This window comes from Triturus cristatus, chromosome 5_2, assembly GCF_964204655.1.
Source record: "Triturus cristatus chromosome 5_2, aTriCri1.1, whole genome shotgun sequence".
NCBI lineage: Eukaryota > Metazoa > Chordata > Amphibia > Caudata > Salamandridae > Triturus > Triturus cristatus.
The window spans coordinates 897323438-897342583 of NC_140588.1; positions in this window are offsets into that span (position 1 = coordinate 897323438).

The window sequence follows — 19146 nt, forward strand, 5'->3', positions numbered from 1 at the left end:
GAGGAAGCAACCCATCAAGCTGGGTATTATAGCATGTTGGACTATAAGCGTAATAATTAATATAGTCAACAAACGTATGCCATAGAAATGACAGTCAAGTAACCTTTCTCTGAAACTAGATCTTATGTGGAGGTGACTATATCTGCCCCGTGATCGATTAACAATAGCAAATCTAGTCGAACAAAAGGCATGTTTCATTTAACCCCTTCCCTGCTCATGACGGAACCACTCCGTCATGAGCCACGGTTGCGCTGTGCTCATGACGGAGTGGTTCCGTCATGCTGCGGCCGTTGGCAGCCGCTCCGCCCACGCGGCGCTAATTCCCCGCCTGTGCAGGCGATTAGCGCAGTGGGCGGAGACGTGACGGAACCACTCCGTCATGAGCACAGCTCAACCGTGGCTCGTGACGGAGCGGTTCCGTCATGAGCACAGCGCCACCGCGCTGCCCCCAAACCCCCCCCAGCGCCGCGGCGAAATTCCTGCTGCGGCGAAGGGGTTAAGACAGAGGTCCGTTGTTTTTAAAGTGTGCGCATAAGGTCTTACCTATCCGTCAGTACCTCGAACGGCTGCCGAACCAGAAGGGGAGGTACTCGATCATGATGATGTAGACCCTTTATAAAACGGGAACCCGTGATGTCGGTTCAACGTGGAGAGGAGGCGCAGAGTGATGACGTAAAGACGTCGTTACGTGTGGCCTAAGTTACCATGGGAATTGTAGTCATTCCTATCCGGTGTACGGATGACCAATCAGGTAGTTTAAAGTCATGCGTAAACATTGCGGGTAGGCCAGAATGGTATTGATGGCATACCAATGCAAAGCAATTATTTATTACATTATGGCCCCAAAATAGATCGTGATAACGGTCAAAATTGAAATGAGGACTCACATTCTCGAGAGCAATTTAGTTCGCGGGAATAGAAAGCAACTTACAGGTTATGTGAATCGCCATCCACTAGAGAGTTGTACTACTTTCTATTAGTTATGTCCACGGTATTAGATCATTTTCTCACTGGACATCGCTTTAGAGTTGGATCAACCATTTCTGCTCTCAGAGAAAGATTTCTTTATGTTAGTGACCTAAGCTACCATAAAGGCGACCGATCAGGTTATTGAACATCATCCGTAAACATCAGCTAAGACAAGAGATTGAAAAGTTTTTCAGAAAAATACGTTTGCATTTTTTCTTTAAAAACAAAGACCCAATGGTCGCAGATACATCTGACCCTCTGTATTCCTCAAACACTGGTTTAAGACCACCTTCCAATTTCAATCCTCCTGCTCATCTTACACCAGACCAGGTGAAAGTTTTTGAGCAAGCAGTTATACATGATATCACTCTACTTGACTCTAAGAGTGATCGAGTATATCAGAACTTACCCAGTATTGAGAAACAGGCGATGAAAACTCTCCAGAATGACGACAGTATCACCATCAAGCCCGTCGACAAAGGCGGTGCTATAGTCATCCTGGACACTGTCACCTATCGAGATGAGTGTCTTAGACAACTTAATGACACCAAATCATACCGGGTTCTTCCAGAGGATCCCACAACAAGATTATCCATTGAGATTCACGATCTTGTCAATGAAGCGAGAGAGTCAGGGTGGATTACTTCACAAGAATCTGAGTTTCTCATTACCAAATTTCCAATTATGCCATATTTTTACATACTGCCAAAAATACACAAAACAATAAGACCACCACTGGGACGTCCCATCATATCTGGCATTGGTTCACTTCTAGAACCCTTATCCACTTTTGTCGATTTTTTTCTAAGACCTATGGTCAGAGAAATGCCCACTTTCCTACAAGATACTAAGGACATCCTACGACTACTACCACAGATTGCTTTCAACATCGAGACTGACCTTCTGGTCAGTTTCGATGTGGAATCATTGTACACTTGCATCCCCCAAGAAGAGACCCTCAAAGCCATCAGGGGTCTCCTAGATAATAGAGACCGTGATACCATAACACCCACACACTTTATCATGGAATGTGCCAGACTGGCGATGACGGAGAACTTCTTCAGATTTGAAGAAACCATCTTTCTCCAAGTCTCCGGTACATCAATGGGGAGCATTTTTGCACCCAGTCTGGCCAATCTCTATGTTCACTGTTTTGAACAAGATATTGTGCTTACTGAGCAGAATCCCTTTCGAGGGCAGATTGCCTGCTGGAAGAGATAAATAGACGATATCTTGGTGGTCTGGCACGGCACCGTGGCTAACCTGTTGGATTTTCACTCTTGGCTGAATTCTCAAAATAATTTTTTGAAATTTACCGTCACGCATGACAAGACCAGACTTCCTTTTTTAGATACCACTATCTACCCCACATCAGGTACTTTGGGAAGTGAATTGTACAAAAAACCTCAGACGAAGAACTCTCTCCTGACCTTTCACAGTCACCACCCTAAATCTCTCCGACAAAATCTGCCAGTAGGACAGTTCCTGCGCATTCGCAGGAATTGTTCCACGAAAGATAGTTTTCTATCTCACACTGATGAACTCTCTAAACAACTCAAAGCCAGACAATACCCAACCCACTTGGTGAAACAAGCCTATAAACGGGCGTCTAATAATAACAGAGACGCTTTGCTTGAACCTCCAGGTCCTAAGGTACCATTGACCAGAATGACTTTAGTCACTACCTTCAGTACATTATCCAATAATGTACAGAAGTCAGTACGCAAACATTGGCACATCCTTAATGTTGGAAATGACAAGATTCCACTCCCTTTGTTTTCCTTCAAACGAGGCACCAGTTTGCGCGACAACCTCATCCACACAAGACCTAAAGCAAAACCAGGCATGAAAGCATCAACACTTTGGGATCTGCCACCCATACAGGGCCACTATCCGTGTGGTTCTTGTTCAGCATGCCCTCAGACTCAACAAATCAAATCAGTTGATTTAGGGTTGGATAAACCTTGGATCTTACGTAAACACACAAACTGCAACTCGGAAAAAGTGATTTACCAGATAACATGCACTTGTTCACTTCGATACATAGGGATGACAACATGTAAGATCAAAGTCTGTATCGGTGAACACAAGAGTACCATAAGACGTAACAAACAAGCTACCAGATTAACCAGTCATTTTCTTGCTCTAAATCACAAACCCGAGGATTTGAGATGGCTCATTCTGGAACAACCTTTCATTCCACCGCACATCACTGATATAAAGAAATTTCTTTTTCTCCGAGAGCAGAAATGGGTTTTCAGACTTAAAAGCGATGTCCAGGGATTAAATGATCAAATACCATGGAGATCTCTGTGACAAACTAGTAGAAAGTAGTACAACTCCTTAGTGGATGGCGATTTACTAAACTTGCAAGTTGCCCCCTATCTACTAGTTTTGCGAATTCCATCGCTCTCTACATTGTGAGTTCTCACTCAAATCTCTCCAGTTATCGCTATTTGTTTTGGGGCCATAATGTAATGAATAACTGTTTTTCATTGGTATGCCATCTATACCATTCTGGCCTACCCGCAATGTTTACGGATGATGTTCAATAACCTGATCGGTCGCCTTTATGGTAGCTCAGGTCACTAACATAAAGAAATCTTTCTCTGAGAGCAGAAATGGTTGATCCAACTCTGAAGCGATGTCCAGTCAGAAAATGATCTAATACCGTGGACATAACTAATAGAAAGTAGTACAACTCTCTAGTGGATGGCAATTCACATAACCTGTAAGTTGCTTTCTATTCCCGCGAACTAAATTGCTCTAGAGAATGTGAGTCCTCATTTCAATTTTGACCGTTATCACGATCTATTTTGGGGCCATAATGTAATAAATAATTGCTTTGCATTGGTATGCCATCAATACCATTCTGGCCTACCCGCAATGTTTACGCATGACTTTAAACTTCCTGATTGGTCATCCGTACACCGGATAGGAATGACTACAATTCCCATGGTAACTTAGGCCACACGTAACGACGTCTTTACGTCATCACTCTGCGCCTCCTCTCCATGTCGAACCAACATCACGGGTTCCCGTTTTATAAAGGGTCTACATCATCATGATCGAGTACCTCCCCTTCTGGCTCGGCAGCCGTTCGAGCTACCGACGGATAGGTAAGACCTTATGCGCACACTTTAAAAACAACGGACCTCTGTCTTAAATGAAACATGCCTTTTGTTCAACTAGATTTGCTATTGTTAATCGATCACGGGGCAGATATAGTCACCTCCACATAAGATCTAGTTTCAGAGAAAGGTTACTTGACTGTCATTTCTATGGCATACATTTGTTGACTATATTAATTATTACGCTTATAGTCCAACATGCTATAATACCCAGCTTGATGTGTTGCTTCCTCTGCATTTAAAAAAAAATAAAAAAAAAAGAGAGACGACACTGTAGACATGAGCAATGAAGCTCATACACTACATGCTCTTATTACTATAGACACCTTTGGTAGCACAGTCTAACAGTGCTAATGTGGGTGCCATTGTCATAAAGTAGCCATCATTAATGTTTGGACATTACGCCCACACAGGGCACAGTTGCTTCTCGGTAGTTTGACTCCCAGTTTTCCCTACTTTGGTTTTAAGGATAAGCGTTTTCCATTTTTAGGTATTGCTTGACTCATAGCAGTGGACTATACCTTTCATTTATTTTCTAGAGCGGTGCCTCCTTAAGCCTGAGCAGTTGCCAGGTGAGGCGAGGCGCATACCCAGAATTTTTCGGGTAAGTGACAAATAACTAGCATCTCAATCATTTGATGTGGTGATCATACTAATATGTATTTTGCATAATTGAATAACTTTTTTTATGCGTCTTGTGACCTATAATATATTGCTGCACTTTTGCCGTTTACTTCTCACTGTGTTTGTTTCCATTCCTACAGGTAATTTCTCCTATACCTATCACAGGTTCAGGTTGTATGATTTACCTGTTTTTTCACGTATAATACGCAGTAGCTTGTTATGGTCCTGACGAAAGCTGGGGTATAACCTACCCATAAGCTGAAACATTTAGACCAGATCCAACACAGTTATTTGTTTAAACTGTCACAGCACTGTTTTAATTTGGCATCAAGGCAGCACTCAAATAAAATTTCTTTGGGCCTTGTTTTCCAATTTTATTAATCACACTTCTTTCACTCGCACTGCACACATCACCCTGTACCATTTTGTAGACTGGTTCCTTCCATTGAAGCAACATATCCATAGTTGCGTCCGGGACATACTCTGAACCTGTATCCACGTTCATTTGGTCGTGGATGGTTCTCTGATAAGTCCCTGGTTTCCCAAATGATGAAGCGAGCCACTTCTAGTGGGTGATGGGAACCTTTTATGCATATATAGATCTTTAATGCATACATATATCCAGTTTGATATTTTGGTATGAACATTCATTTTGTTGCAGTACTTGTTGTGTAGCATTTTCTAAGGTCACTTGATTTTTCAGACTCACAGTTTTTCTTTGTTTCATATGTAGAATTTGGGATTATTTACTGTTTGAGTCTTTAAACTTGTATCCCCTAGACCCCCACTCTATTTTTGAGATATCTTATTATTGCAAAAATAAGCAATGCCATTGAGTGTTACATAATTCTTTAACACTTCCATCGGTAAAAATCCCACCAATCTTCATTATTTTCTGAGAATGTCGCTATAATTGACAGGTAATCTGAATGCACGTACTTCTAAAAAAAGCAAATGATGTCAAAAAGACTATTGGCAAAACTCCAACAGTTTTCTTTGTTGGGAGCCTCAACCTACCTAGACAATATGCCTACATTTTATGCATCAAAACTCTACAAATTTTTACAAACATTGCCCTCATGTTTTAACAATTTTACAAAATTTTTATTGCCATTTTTAAAATCATTTTTCCCAAAAAGTTATTTTTCCTCTCCGACCTGAAGATGTCTTCTTTCTTCAAGTCTTGGTTATTTATTTACAAGTCTCTCACCAAAAGTCACTGGAAGTCCAATAATCCACTCAAAATCAGAAAAAATATATTATTAAAAAAGCAAATATCATTTCACATGTTGCCTTTTTTGATTTTCCCAAAAAATCTCAACCCACAAAAAAGGTTTCCTTCAAGTTCCAACCTAAAAATAGAAAATGCAATCCTTTTCCTGAGAAAAAACTAAATTAAGTCAAAAACACTGAAGTGTGATTGATGAGTTCTTATTGTAAAGTTGCAAACCAATCGGAAACCAAAAAAAGTTGTCTCTTTTTTCATAAAGGATTTAAAAAGTTATTTTAGATAGTTTTATTTTCCTTTTTAAACCAATTTTTTCTTTAAAAATGTCAACAGTCCCAATGTGCGCACATGAAAAGAAACTGCATGGAGTTGTAAAATCGGTTAAAATTAACAATACATACATAACTTGTTTAAAAAAATTAGATAATTCTTCCATGACCTCAGCTGCTCCTTGATTCCCATATTGACCCCGATGCTCCGCCAACTGTAGAAACAGATGCCGAAGAGTTTACGTAAAGCCAAAAAGCAAAAATTAAAAAGGACCATTACTCTCATTGAAATGAATGGTTATTCAAATATAACATGTTATTACAAAAACACATAAATAATCTATGGAAATAAAGGATACATTTTTCTATTTTATATATTTTTTTACTTTTCATAATAAATAAAAATATTTTTAAAACATAGATGTTAATTCTTCATATTATTTACAGTAATCATGTATATAATGATTGTTTTTTGAGTTCAAAATAATGCTTATATTAATTGGTTTTTATATTTTAGACTACTTAAAAGTGATTATTTTTCATTAAATTACATGCAAACATATTTTACATGTTTTTATATTCACTTAATAATAAACAAGTATTAAAATTAATACTGGAGTATTAATACATTCCCCAACCATTACCCTTATATCCCTTACACCCTACGGGTACTTTAATTAATACATGAGTATTAATGCACGTCCTCACTCATTACCCCATTCCCCTTTACATCCTGCTCCTAAAACATTAATGTGCATATGTTAAAATAATAGGCATTCATTATTTCTAACAATTATAAAATGCAATTACTTTAATTCAATCAAATAATACTCCGGAATTTTAATTATTACCCACGTATTACTTCACTTTCCTGCTCATTACCCTATATTCCTTATATTCTGTTCCTAATTAATTTGTATATTTTAAAATAATATGCATTAATTACTGTAATAATTTTCAGATATTTTAATTAATACCTGAGTATTAATACACTCCCTATCCATTATCCCTTACATTTCACTCCCAAAATATGAACCTGCATATTTTAAAATAATTTACATGAATAATTTTAATAATTCTTAAATGCATTTACATTAATTTAATTAATTATTTAATATGTAAGTATTTTAATTAATACCTGAATATTCATACACTTCACCACCCCTTACATCTCACTCATAAAACATGTTTTTTCATTTTAAAATAAAATGCATTAATAATTTTTAGTTAACTGAACAAAAATTTTAATTTTTTTAAAAAACAAACATTACTTAAATAAAATAAAAATTAAGTGCCTCATTAGGATGGTGGTCGGACTTTTGTCTGACCGCCATCCCTTCGGAAAGGCGCCCGCCCGACTATCAGTCGGTGGTACCGCCATTAGAATCATGTGACCTCTTACAAGGTGGTCGCAATGTGTATCTTTTGGATTGTGGCGTTTGCTGTGGGCTGCAGCACATGCCGCAGTACAAAAAATACACATTCTGCATATCCCTGCCCTATGTGGGAGACACCATGCAGTGCCTGCCTCATGGTGCAGGAATATGTAGGGGTGCACCATCGGTGCCCCCCAGGCACATAACGGAGGCCCAGAGGGAAAGGGGGGCCCGGTAGGCGAGATAACCACCATGAAACAGGTGCCAAAAACTGACATTGTAATGCCTACGGCGGTGCCTGAGCAGGCACCGCCACCATTGTAGGCATTACAGACCGTCCGACGGGCTCCTTGAGCCCCTCGTCTTAGTGTCGGGTGGTCTTTCTGCCGACCATCCGCCCACCATCCTAATGTGGCAGGCGGTCATACATGTCCGATGGTGGTGGGACCCCCACCGATGGGCTGACAGTGGCGGTCTCACTGCCCTCGTAATCAGGCCTAAATTTACAAAACACTTACCTCATCTTACCTATACTTACCATTAGCATGGCAAAGACGTGTGGTAAAAATATCCATGGAAAACATGTGTGTGGCAAAGACGTGTGTTAAAGGCCATTTGTTATCAAGATTGTGTGTTAAAGGATGTTTGCCATTGGATGGCAATAGTGTTGTGAGAGAAAACAGTTATATATATATTTTGGGTCATGCTTATACAAGGTGGCTTAATCAGTCTGAAGGGAAGGACTCAGTAGGATTTAGGCTCTCATTACGGTGGCGGTCGGCTGGACCACCTACTGCCATCATATCAGGCAGGTGACCATCGGACAATGGGTTGGCGGTCCAGCCCTATTATGATAAGACTGCCGTACAGGCGGTCCTGAACTACTCTTTTCTACTGCACCTTATGCTGCGGCCCAGGAAAAAGGCCGCAGCACAAGCCGCAGTAGAAAAAGGCACTTTGTGCTCATCTGTGCGCAATGTGCCAGGCACAATGTGGTGCCTGGCACACTATGCATCGATGTGTGGGGGGCACTACATGTGCCCCCAGTGCCACTTACCAGTAGCCTACAGGGGCCCTGCTTGGGGCCCCCAGATACCCTTTCCATATCCCTTTTCACTGTAGTGGGACCGCCATGAATAGGAAGCCGGAAAGGGATATCCTAATCCCTATGGCGGTACCTGCAAAGGCACCGTCTCCATTATAGAGTTAGGATCCCCACCGCCATTCCAATGGGATCTTTGATCCTGTCAGAGGTGGAGGTCCTACCCCCTGACCCCTGCAGTCTGACCAGCTGCATTGTAATTCAGCGATCGGACCAATGCCCTGGATGGTGGGTGGACCACCACTGACAGCCTGGTGGTGGCGGTCTGCCTGCCTTAGTAATGAGAGCCTTAGTTTGGAAGGTCAAGCAGTATATGACAGAAGACAGTATGGATTGACATTGGTTCAGTTAGTAGGAATTGAATTAGGTGTGCTATACAAGTGGTGCTCAATTAGGGGACAGTTCAAATGATAGGGTATGCCAAGGAGTATAACTACAGGAAGCCATTTTACTTAATGTTTTTATTTGTAATAAAATGGTTTCTCCTTCAGATTATCTTCAGATTCTGAAGGTCCGATTAAGCAAATATGCAATGCCAGCAGAATGCTTTTAATGACACTATGAGAAGGATGCAGCTTTAAAAATCTACCAAACATGGCTCAAATGTTTAATATTGAAAGAATATGGCTAAAGGTAGTGAAGATGCAGTCATCACCATCCTACGGTTGCAGGATAACCATGCCCACAAGCCAAGCCAGTGCAACATCTGGATACACAATCACATTTGATATCCCTCACTAACCCTGAATTTAATGAAAAAATACATTAGTCGCAAGGATAAATCTAAATCATGCAAAAAAACACATTTTGCAGATTCACACCTCTAGAAAAAATATCACAAAGTAATTTACAAGGATGCAAATCCTACAAAACACTCAAACATGGGCAAAGTACTGTTTCACCAGTGCAGAGAACAGCCTGCAACAAGGTGAGATACACATTTGCAAACAACATCTATCTGTCCTGCCACTATCACAGCATCACAAGCAAACGTTTCCAACATTATAATCACAGAACAATCATTTTGGTTATTCCAAAAGTAGCGATCCGCACTCGATACACACAGAAATCAATGCTTCCTGGTATATGGTATTAATAGCACCCTCCCAAGCTACCTCCCGCTTCATGCACACGCTTCTCCTCTTCCCCTATGTATTCCTACGAGACATTCAGAGTGGGAGGAAAGACCATTGTGGAATGAGATTCTAACCAAGGAGAACATTCCATGAGTATAAACTTTTTTACTGTCCCTTACTGCCTGGTTCATCAGACAGGTAAGAGATAGTGAACATTGGCCATTGGACTGCCAACTCTAAATCCGGCGGGCAGTCAAATGGCCAAACCTCAGACGGCCCTTTTTCTGTCAGGCCGTCAGAGGAGTATGACACAGATGGAGGCGGAGTCGTCTCTGTCGCTGACATACTTAATTTCTGCCTGCCTGTTAATCAGGCTTGGGCAGACCTTGTTTGTCAGAGGACACACTTTGTGACTGTTGCGATGGAGTACCCTCTCTGCCAAACCTAACCCTAAATAGCATGCATTGGGTGGCACATGATGTTGGGGGCCCCTGTTGATGTCTTGCTATTTACTGGCTGGGGCAGCTTATATATACATAAGTGACATTACCACTGCATCTTTTAGTGTCATTATGTCATATGTCCTCCGTCTGTTTTTCCAAACTCTGCATCCAATGGCGCCTCTCGATTTGCGCGCAGCGACAGGTACTGGCTGGTTGAACAATATGCAAATAGTGCTTTAATGTTATTCGGCCTGGACTGATATTTTATACGAGCACTGATATATTTGTCAAAGCAGAGTCTTCATTCTGAATGTTGTAAAAGAATATTGTAAAGAAGCAGTGTAGCACAAAGTGCACGGAGGCAATGTAGCACAGTGGCGAGCGGTGCAATTAGGCAGCATTTACCGTTCTGTAAGGATTAAGGGACATGGATGTAAACCAGCGTGATTCATTTCTTGATGCTCAATTTGAGCAGGCAAATGATGGCCTAAATCTAAATTAAAAGCGCAGCATGAGAAGGCTAGCTTATGTACTGGCGTGATGGCTTTTATATTAAACGGTTTACATGAAGGCTGTTGTTTATCTCTGCGGCAGGTTGTCATGCATATTAATGAGACCCAGGTGTTAGCGCCCCACTGCTTTCATTCCTACCGGAAGATATGTGCGTTTAGTCGCCTCTCCCACAAGCCTTTGCGGCGCTTCCAATTGAAACCGTTCAAAGTTTACTGGAAGCCATTCTTAATCGGTGGCGTATTTCTGATTATGCTGCCCGCTCTTGCTAGGGCGAGTCCTGGGGGGCCTTGCGACTCCCTGAGAAGAAATGTTAGCTCAGATGGATAATAGGCAAGGTCACTTTTATTTACCGTTTCTTGAGTGCGCCTTCCCCAGGAAGCAGCCGTCCCGGGACCCCGTTTTTTGCCTGAAGTGAAGGTTTGCCGCTAATTACGGCGGCGGTGATGTGCGGGGCTGACAGGTATTGAATGCCCCCCTCTCCTGAGAGGAGCCAAGCGAGCCGTGGTGCGGCGGAGGGGTTGTTCTAACAACAAACTCAACTTCTTCCCGTTCCTTCTCGGGTCTGGCTCGAAAGCGCAGCTGTGTTATACCTAATGTGTGCACCCGAGCTTTAGAAGGATGACTGAGAGAGGGAGGGGCTGTGTCTCCGACCGCTTTGATTATCCTAAATTCAGAATTTGGTCTGCTTCAATAGGAAAAAAATTGGTTGTATTACACTTTCTGACTTGTGGGAAATGTATCTCTTAATACAGCAGGAGAGAGTTGGTATTATGGTTACAATAGAATGGCCAAGGCTGTAGTACAGTGCAGGGAGGGGGTGCCACAAGGCAGCTCACCTCTAGTTGTGAATGGTCGGATTTTGGATGCTGTCTTCCTTTCTCTTGTGAAAGGTTGAGAGGGCTTTATCTCTGGACTCCTGGGCAGGCAGTGGGCTTCCAAGCAGGCACAGTCAGCAGCAGGACTGGCCAGCCGAGCATCAGGCTTAGTCCTGTGCTTCAGGATCCGGGAAGTACATAGATTCACAACCAGTGCACCGTAGCAAAGTCCACGCATGTCGAAGAGGATGTTCCATGAGCTGGAATGAACCTGCCCTTTGAAGCACTGCAAGTGCATTTTAGAAGATTAATACTGCACCAGCCAGGATGAGGCACAGTTTCCATTTTGAGAAGGGCTTCTGGAAGGCAATTACGCACACCTTCGCAGAATTCATTGTGGAAGCTGGTGTCTGTGTCGGCTGCCAGGCACGTATTGTCTACAGAGGCCTCGTATGGCAAGACACTTAGTGAATATCTCCGTGACAGGACCTGAAGATCAAGAACATCATAGAAGTGGGACATGGGACTGTTGTTGTTTCTCTATGGACAGTAACCATCCTTCATCTGGTGCTCACCCAGTGCTTTAAATGGGAAAAAATAAGTGCAGGTACTCATTAAAATGAGTTAGAGGTGTGGCAAATGGGCGGGGCTAGGAGCGGGGCTAAGGGCAAGATATGATGTTACATAATGACCTCTGTACCAGTTATAGCACATATCAAAACGCATGAGAAATGCGTTTAGTAAACATCATTTATCCACTTTACATCTTTATTTTACTGCTTCAACAGAGGGGCACACAAAGGAAAGCAACCTCTGTGCTGAACAAAAAGATGGAGGAAAATAACGGCCTTGGGTAAGGTAGAGAGGATTGTCTGTCGCTGCTGCTCACTTTAGTACGGCCAGTACAGACAGTTCCTTAAATGGGACAGGATTACTGTGGCAGCCCCAGCCCATTTCACACTCATGATGGAGGAAGGGGGTGAAGGGGCCTTAAGCACTTTAAGCCTAACAACCATTGTGCACCTGATCAACAGTGCAGGGTCTGTCTAGACCCTGTCCTGCTGATCACAGCATGACGCAAGGCAAGCCCTCTCAACCCCCTGCAGTCTGGGGGCATTCAAGTGAGAGCTGCTGGAATCTCCAGCAGCGATTGTGCAAAAGGCCACTGAGGGGCTCAGTGACTTGTGAGCTCCTCGGAAGCAGGGCGGCGTCTGCCCTGAGGAAATAAGTAACCTGAGCCTGCTGTGCTCTCAATGAGGGTACCGGTACTCTCCCTCACCTAAGAAAAGTGCCGGTACTGACGGCCAGAAAATTCAGAAGTGCCGGTACTCAGTACCGGTGAGTACCGGCCCATTTAAAGCACTGTGCTCACCATAAAATGATGTCCGCAATCAGCTAAGGGTGACCCTGATGACTGGTGCACGGAAGGGGTTTGCAAGCATACTTCTCCCCACACATGTTCTGGTGTTCACAATCTTCATTGTAAACCAATGCACATAATTTTCAACATCATTTACATTCATTATAAAAACATAAAAAGGCCTCCAGTTATCCAGCTCATAGGACCAAATGTATAAGTAGAGGTCAGTGCTTTAAGTGGGCCGGGTCCTGCCAGTGCTCAGCACGGTCAGGTTTAAAAAGCAAGTGCTGAGACAGGTTCCTATCGGGGTCTCCAATTTTGCCCTCAACCCCAGCGTGAAAAAAACGCATCTCTGCAGCAGTACCGCCCTTTACTGCCTTTGATGTAACTTCAACTAGTCATAGTTTTTTCAGTTTCATTAGTTCAGAACTGAAGCATTTTCAATATTTTATACAACGAAAGCGGAAGTTGTTGCTTATTTATCTTATGCAACTAACAACCATTGTCAAAGCCAACAGTCCTGACTTCTTCTAGGTGTAATGTTATTTGCTGTATTATGTATTTGGATGCAATGACAGAAGCAGCAAAATACCAGTCGGGCGGCGCACTATGTTAAGCACAGATTTTTATTTTATGTGTTTTTAAACCATGTCCTTAGTTACATCGGCCACACCCCTTTGAGAGACCCACCCCCCAGTTTTGTCATCCCACCTAAAGTCCTGGTAGAGGTCACTATGCACCAACCCTTGGTGCAGTGGGTGTACACCAAAAACTAGCAAACAGTGGCATCAGTTGAGACCTGGGCAAAGCAAGTGAGGAGGACTGCTCCTAAGACTATAGGGCGGGGAGACTGAAATGATATAGAGCCTGTTTGTTGGTACTCTCTCACTTCTGTCTATTTTTCTATGTCAACTTCTCTCTCTGTTAACCTCGTCCTCTACTCTGTCTCTCTTCCTATCCCTACCTAGCCCCTTTCTACAGATACATCTACCACTTTATCTCCTGACCTATCTCTTGCTCTGTCAACCCTCTCTCCTTACCTGACCTCATCCTACCCTTTACCTCTTTCTCTACTTTCCTTTTTCTTTCCTCTAACGTACTCATCATCTCCACTCCCTCCGACTACCTTGCTTCTCCCTTGCTACCTCAACTTGTGCTACTTTACTTCTCTCTACCTCTATATTTTGTTGCACCTTATCTCTGCCTACATCACCAGTCATTAATTCTAACCCCTGCTCTCTACCTCGAGTCCCTACCTGCCCCTCGTTACAACTATTTCTATGTCTCCTCTCTGTACCATGGATTACCTCTCTTTCTCAGTGTCACCTATTTTTCGTTGTTTTATGTTTCTCACCTTCTTTAAAAAAATCACTTTTTTGTTTCCTAGTTTGACATCTCTCTACACCTGACCCTTTCTCTATGTCAACTCTTTTTACCGCTCTCCTTCGAATATACCCCCTTCTATGTCACCTCATTATATTCATCTCTCAGAATTTCACCTTTCTACCACTATCTGTACCTACCTCTGAATCTCTACCTCTCTACCCCCCTTTTTCTCACGGCTCCCTCTACCTCACCTCACTGCTGTCTCCAGCTCTTTCCCCAAATCTCTTCTCTATCTTTTTAACCTCTTTCAGCTCTTCTCTCTTTGTACCTCACCTATCTGTTTCCATCTCGCATACCTCACCTCTCTCTACCTTTCTCTCACCTACCTCTCTACCGCACAACTCATCTTCACCTCTCTATGTAATTTCGCTTTCATCTCAATAACTCCTTCATCTCTTTCTACCCCACATCTCTTCATCTCTCACATCTAACCTCTCAGTTTACCTCACAGTTCATCCCCAATTTCAACTCCCCACCGCTCTTCTTTTTCTACCTCTGTTCCCTTGTGCTTCGGGCTGACCTTTCAGCTGAATTTGGGCGCCCCTGTTTGGGAAAGTTTACATTACAATGGCTAATAAATTCGAAGTTTGTCTTAACAATTGGCCCCAAAATTTGTTTTTCACTGGGCCCAAAAAATCCTTATGAAGGCACTGACAGATATTCATTATATACAAAATGGATTTGTCTCCCGTGACTGCGTTGGTGGAGGAGTGGAAATTTTTGCAGAGAAAGGCAAATGCAAACTCTTGCTAGAGCAAAGGTATATGTTGTGGAATTTGAGCTGTCCCACAAGGTTCAATTAGGAAAAATTCAAGAAAGTATAGAAAAGTAGATTGCTCTTGGAAATCCTGAAAATGGTCACTGTCATTTTGAATGGAGCATTGGATGAAAGGGTGAGGATTGGGTAATATCCTTTGATTGGCAAAGAGATGGTGGTTGTGGGTGGACTCATAAAAACAATAACACAAATGTTATTTGCAGTTTGTCTTAGTACTTTTGTCAGATTAATAATTTCTTAGGTTTTATTCAACATGTTTAAGATTATAAGTTTTTTTTATAGGATTAGTCATTTAACATAGAAGTATCTCCTGAATTGGCCTTGCTTGCAGAATTCTAGTCTCCATAGCAAGTAGAGTTTATTCTGCATCACTGAAGGTATGTCAGGGGGCTATGGAGGTAATGGGATTCTAATGACTGGATAATCCATTCTAATGAATGGATAGAGGGGAGGAGCCTGTTCCCGACATGGCCGCTCTGAGCTGAGGCTCTGTGGTGCGCCCTCTTACCAACCTCCTGAGCGGCGTTGCGCCGCACTGTTATCCCATCCAAAACAACAATGCCGCAACCAGAATACAGATACAGGCGGATAACCTGAAGCTTAAATCACTCTTCTCAGACTTTACACCACTGAGTACCTGAGACTTTACACTGTGAGAACTCGACCGGTGCCGAGAGAAGTACACCGCGTTGCCACTGACCTCCATTTTTCTTCCAGCAGTCAGATCCTCCACCCCTCAGTCCGCCTTCTGGAAACGCCATCCTGCCTGCTGTTGATGTGCTCCGTGAGGGGAGGATGCGGCGCTGACTGCACGAGGTGACCACTGTTGCTGTCACTCACCGCGGGATAACAGACGGCCCTGGGTCCCCTGATGACGAGTATGGGCGGTGGGGGGCTCCGGTGACCTGTACCCCATTCCTCGGATGTAATTTCAGTAGTGCTCTCGGTGAGCCCTGGGATCGTCGCCTGACCCCAAAATGACACTCGCACTCAGGTGGCCCCGGGAGGCTTAGCGGTGTACACGGGGGTCCCCCATGCACCATGCAGCTCAGTTTCTCTACTCTCTGCAAGGACTACTCTGTGGAGGGCATGGGGGAGTCGCTTCTCACTTTCCTGTTGCACCTCCGTAAATTTGCCCCGGTCTAACAGAGAAAGAGGAAGTCCCGCCGCTTCTGCCCCACGTGTCTCACCATCAACCTGGCATCCTGGTGCCTGGACCATCTGTGGACTCTCATGAGCAGGGCATCATCGTGGGGGAAACCAACTACTGCATCTACGCCTACACAGGGATCTACATAGGCCTGGACATGACATGCCTGACCTTAAAATGGTGGCCTCTGCTGCCTTCGTTTCCCCGGCAGCCACAATAGCAGACCCCAGCTCCTTCTCCGATACCGAGCAGGTCAACACTAAGCACCTTCATCTCCGCTTCCACGTGGTTTTCAGCAGCAGCGTCATCAGGGCGGATGTTTCCTTGATCATGCAGGATACTCTCTCCACATCTTGATTGCCTCAACTGATTCCTGGATCACTGCTTCCACTAGTCCACGCCTTTGGTCGCCTGCCCGTCCACTGCCCCTGGATGGCCCCCAATGGGACGCCCTCTCCCACCCAGTCATGAATGGCCACTACTAAAGCACACAGGGCTTTAAGTGGGATGAAAAAACTGGGGGGTCTCTCAAAGGGGCGTGGTCAAAGTAATTAAGGGCGTGCTTAAAAACACGTAAACTAAAAATCTGTGTTTAGCACAGTGTGCCGCCCGACTTGTATTTTGCTGTTCCTGGCATTGCGTCCAGATATATGATACAAGTCACGTCATACCTACAAGTCAGGGCTATTGGCTTTGTCAATGGTTGCTAGTTGCATAAGATAAATAAGCAGCAACTATGGCTTGTATACAATATTGAAAGAACTTAAACTTAAAGCCCTAGTAACACCACGACAATGTTGCTGCTCCTGAGTTTCAAAAAGGGAAGGGAAATCCAGAGAGAAAATGACTCCCTTTAAAGGCTTTCCCTTCCTCTACAACGCTCACCACGCGCACATCGACGTGCCTTCTGTCACTGCAGTCCGTTAAAAAAATGGACCACCTGTGCCAGGGCACAAAACAGAGCCCGATAGAGACCCGTTTCGAGGGCCCCTGAAAAACACTGCCGGTGCTCAGACCCGGTGCGACCCGGCCCACTTAAAGCCCTGAAAGCACACATATCTCTCCCCCACCCTGTTGGTCCCCCCACATTGCCAAGTGATCCAACATGGTTTGTGAATTTGGCCCTAGACTTAGTGACTAAGCGACCCCCACCTAGGTTATGGTCCCTCCTACTCTAACTTTTTGGGCCCCCCATGAGACACTTTTCTTCCACTGCCGGTCTGATCTGCTTCCCAGCCCCCTGTTTCTACTCCCCTACCCCATTCCCTCTATCCTCTATTGGGGACTTGTTCTCTGTTTGACTATGCTACTGTAGCTAATTTAACTATGCAAAACTGCTATTCTTGTTATTCCTGACTGCTGAGACCTGAGCATTATGGCTGATGCCCGGTGGAGCTGCTAGACAGCTATATAGGAGATTGGCCCTGGTTCACACCATCTGCTGTCATCTACCCAGCCGGACATTGGGCACAGTTCTCCTCATCTCCACGCTGTGGCTCCTTCCTCCCCTCCCTCCCCTTCCTCCTACGTATTACCATAACATTGTTTTTTATTCCTGTGCTTTACTATATTCTTGTAACGGATGTAACTTGTAACTTTTAACTCATTGATCCTCATGTAAAGTGCTCTGATACCTCCATGTCTAGCCAGCGCTATATAAAACTTGTCAAATAAATAAAATAAAATAGGTAATGACTAAGCTGCTGACTTTACAGCCTTGGCATCATCAGCACGTGATTGAAAATCATGTGATTTTGGACAGATAACTATAATTTCCCTATGTTTAGAATTGTAAAAATGGAAAATGCAATGTGAAATGTAATGTAACACTTTAATTCAAATAAATAAATACATTTCCATTTGATGTATAGAATCTTGTATTGTTTATTTTAAAGCCCCCTCCTTATTATTCAGTGTTTCATTGCATCCCAGCAGGGTTTACGCAAATAAAATACAGATACATTCATATATTAATGCATATATGCAATGATTTGCACTAGTAACTTTCAAAGGAGGATATTTGTTCATTGTTAGGCAATGGAAGATGACATTTATTTGATTCTCTTTGAATACAGGGAGAGTGGCTTTTGGTGACCGCTGCTCAGAGTTCTTCTAATTGTTCGCGCTAACCAGACCAAGAACACTTGGGGCCTGATTACGATAACAATGCAACCGTACTCCCATTCTCAGTTGGAGCTTGTGTTCCAGCTGTAAACCAGCCATAACACATTCTCTCATGGAGAAATGGGAGGTGTTGTTCATCCATGCACCCCTAAGATGCTAGCTACTGGATGCAGGGATCAACAGGGGGCAGGCCCCCAACCGGAGGCCTCGCACCTAAGAGAGATCCTCCTATAGCCCCCAAACACGCTTTCCGACATGGTTTCCATGTCAGAACGGCCAGCACGGAAACCATGCAGACAACCGTGCATCATTATCCGGCTGGCCAACGGGCTCCTTCAGCCCGTTGGAAGCCAGCCGGATTGACCACCAGCGCTCTGACCATCAGTCGGAGCCTTTACAGGCCACATGATAATCGTCTCCTCGGTTTGCGGGAAATCCCCCCTATAATTTCCCTGATAAACCTTTTCAAGTAAAGATCCATCTGATGAACATATAAGACTGCGGAAAGCATTAGGATTCTCTCCTATTTTACTGGTAAATCGATATATGTCTTCCAACAAAATGATCATTTGTTTTGTGGTGAATCCTTTTTCCATTACAGCTGCAAAGTCCATGCACCAACACACTGCTCTGTGATGTCATATCTTGAAATTAGATGTTTCATGTGGTCACATATAAATAACTTTTATGTTATGTGGGTATAACCCTAGCCCCCCATTCATATGACATGCTGTATCCAAGGTAGTTGAGTGGTTTGTGAATTTCTTCACCAGGCACTATCCTACTATATGTCTAGATCTCT